We start from the raw sequence: 4203 nt of genomic DNA, 5'->3' as shown, positions 1-4203 counted from the left end.
CATTAGTGTCCTTGCACAATCCATGATAGATCTATTTCTCCTTTTAGGAATACCACTATTTTGTAGTGTCCTCGATCTACAACATTTGGGGTCAAATTGTGATGTTAATTTGCAACAGTGGTGTGATTTGTTTATGGTTATTATATATTTTTTGCAAGTGTGCTTGATTTCTTCATAATATTGATGTTGGTGTTGTAATTTTGTTGGTTGCATGATTACAAAAAAAAACACATGAAATTAATCATTTCCCATTTGACTTGATCGATTATGGAGAGCTGTGCATGAAAGAGTGTGGAGAGCTTTGAAAAATGGTAGAGAGCTCATAGCATTAGTAAAGATCTATGGAAATCTAGGATTTCATTGAAATTCCCTTGTGATCTCTTTATTTTGTTTTTGTTACCTTGTGATCTCTAAATTTTGTTTCTATGCCCTTGTAATATCTGGATTTTGTTGTCATGCCCTTGTGATCTCCATGCCCTTTCTCTATGATTTTTTTGCCATGTCATGCCCTTGTGATCTTCATGCCCTTTCTCTATAATTTTCTTTAAGGGGAAAAGAGTTATTTGATAGGCCAACACTGGGGAAAATTATATGAATGAATTAATGATTTATGATGGAATTTGGCTAGTCTATACATGTCAATCTTGGAGCGTAAGCTTACAAAAGGTGTTTGGGTGATATTCCATCAAGGGATGATAGTTGCGAGATGAACAATTATCGATGCAGCTAACACATTAAAAAAAAACTTGCAACAAATTGAAGTGATTCTGTAACAGGAACGGTCACTTCCTAGAGACAGAAAACATTATAAATGTAAATCTTCATTAAAATATTTAAGAAACTATTCACAAATCTAATGAAAATTAATCTAGAAGAAACAAAAAAACATCTTGCATGAAAAAATAATATAATAGAATAATTTTCTAAATAGAAATCTGACATGAATTTCTAAAAATATGATAGGAATCTTTAATAATCTACACATTAATATGGATAATTTCCTATATGGGTTCAAGAGAAGAAATTTGCAATATGAATTAATTCAGGAAAATGAATACAAACTTTGTAAACCATTTTACTGTCTTTCTCAATTAAAACATTAATTGGATTGACTACATACTCATATGAAACCTTAAATACAAACCATACTAAAATGCTAAATTATGAATTACACACACCTTAATTATACTACAAATATCACTAGCATTCTATAGAGTGGGCCCTTCCTCCTAAATTTGTTGAGTAATGAAACTCAAATGTTTTTCTCTTAAATTATTTCAATCATATGCAATACTATATTTTTTATCAGAGTCTTATTCTTACAAACTCTCTCCCTGAGCTACTATATATAACTAGAGGTGGTGAGAATGAAATAAAATGACATGGTATATATTTGACCTACAACCAAATAGCTCACATAAACCATGGAATAGATCATGGTTACAAAAAATGATAAATTTGGGGATTAAATTGATCATTGGTTATTCCATCCTCATGAAATTGCAAAATGTATCTCATTTATGAGATATTTCTTGTCAATTTCTCATAGCAGCTACACATGAAGATTCTATATACAACTAGAAAACTAAATAGTGAAATGATCCATATAAGCCCTTCATTGTTGTCCATAGAGTAGAGAGAAATTTTCTACATCTTTAAGAAATAGGGAAGGTGGTGGTTTCCTCCTCTACCCAATAGACACATCTATCATGAGATACAGTGGCACCAAAGTAGAAAATCATTTGGTTTTCCTTCCATGTTAGTCACAAATGGTCAGTTGGCATGTGCTCATTGATACTAATTCCATTTGAATAGATTCACTTGTGCAAAAGCATGGGTTTATGTCTAGCCACAACTTAGACAGTATATATCATTCATTCTCATGATCTTCTATATTCCTTATTGTTTTATCAACATACTTTGACCTTGATTTGGTTGAATCATTAGAGAAATTCACAATAAGGAGAGTGGTAACATTAATAGTCTAGTCTATTTTGCAGTAATAAATTGGTAAAGATTGGAGGCATTTATGAATAATATCCATAGAAAGAAGCTAACAATATATCTCTTGAATGTGATAAGAAGTTCTCGTTAAGGAAGTGACAGGATGAGTTGTACACAAAAATCAATATGCTACAATTATAACAATTAGTAAAAGCAATCAACAATGAACTTTCCATATTTTAATCCCAAAAAAATATTAAACACTACAAACACACACACACACGCGCATATATATATATATATATATATATATATATATATATATATATGTATGTATGTATGTATGTATGTATGTATGTATGTATGTATGTATGTATGTATGTATATTTATATATATATATACATATATATATATGTATGTATATATATAAATATATATATGTGTATATATATATATGTATATATATCTATATGTGTATATATATATATATGTATGTATATATAGATATGTATATATATATACATACATATATACATATATATACATATATATATATATACATATATCTATATATATGTATATATATGTATATATATGTATATATATGTATCTATATATATATGTATATATATGTACATACATACACATATATATATATACATACATACATATATACATACATACATACATACATACATACATACATATATATATATATGTAGTGTCAAATAGTTATATATATATATATATATATATATAACCATATGCAATGTCAAATAGTAAAATTGGATGAAATGGGATGGAAATGGAATAGGGAAGTAAGTAGGAAAGTGGATGAAATGGATTAAAATATGGCATTAAATAGGTTGTAAATGGCTCTCATCAGTACCTATGTAAATGTTATTTTATTTTCCTTCTAAACATGTATCTCCTTATGGTTATATATATATATATAACCATCTACAATGTCAAATAGTAAAATTGGATGAAATGGGATGGAAATGGAATAGGGAAGTAAGTAGGAAAGTGGATGAAATGGATTAAAATATGACATTAAATAGATTGTAAATGGCTCTCATCAGTACCTATGTAAATGTTATTTTATTTTCCTTCTAAACATGTATCTCCTTATATTTCCCAAGGAGGTGATTAGAGAAGCTTTTCTTTCACTTGCGGCCCTAAGTCAAATATTTTTTCTAGAGCCACCATTCCCTTGGGGATGTTGTTATCTTAGAAAATATTACATATTTGGTTGAGCCTTCATTCCTTTATAATATATTATAGTGACTTTTGATTTCTTCACACCTCATGAGAACTTATGGCCAGTAGAACTAAAAATGTTGCCTTTATTTAATCATTGCATTCCATATCTACCACCATTGACCTATGTGTAACCAACAAGAACCATCATTTACATGAGTTCTCTCTCTATTTCTATTTTACCAATACATGAATTATTGATATTTCATACACTTTTATATCATTCTTCACAAATTGCATCGATGTAAATTCCAACTTTTCTTACATTCTCAAGATCTATCAAACAATAAGTCCCATATGCACTAGCAGCATTTATCAAACAATTCACACAATCTCCTTTTCTTCAAGAGTGAGAAGCTTCCATGCATGGTTGGTGCTCCATTGATTGCAACCCGGTCACTATATGTCTCATGTATGACCACATGGTGATATGGTATAATTATGCATTTCCTATACTGACATTCCTTGCTAAATATACATGTGATGTAAGTATGTTTATTTCAGCATTAGTGGGTAAAATTGGTGTTGAATTTGATAGGTGCATTTTGTCCATAACTTTTATTTCTAGCATTCTACATGTCCATAGTCATGCAATTGTTAATCAGATAAAATTATCCCTTCAAATGAACTCAAACAAATTTATTAATAGAAAATGATAAGCTCTAACTGGTCTAATCCTTACTTTTACAATGACGCTTCAAGCCTTCATGTTGATTTACCCTCTCAATGGGTCTTGAGATAATGCATATAATTTCCTTTTAGGAAATAAAAATGACAACTTGCATAGTCATCAAAATGTTTGTCCTAGACTCATTCATAATTCCAATTAGAAATCATGTAGGTAAATCATTTTCAGCTACAAGGCTTTTTAATCACATAATGGAAGTTTATGATATTTAATAGAGTGTTATGAACATAAGTAACGCTTCCTCCATTGTGACCCCTCTGACCATGCATAGTTCTAGAGTACTGGTGCTTTGCCAAACTCATTAGGCATA

Source organism: Cupressus sempervirens, chromosome 4, assembly GCF_028749045.1.
Source record: "Cupressus sempervirens isolate cs-2001-9-10 chromosome 4, ASM2874904v1, whole genome shotgun sequence".
Lineage (NCBI taxonomy): Eukaryota > Viridiplantae > Streptophyta > Pinopsida > Cupressales > Cupressaceae > Cupressus > Cupressus sempervirens.
Note: the sequence above shows the minus strand (reverse complement) of the source record.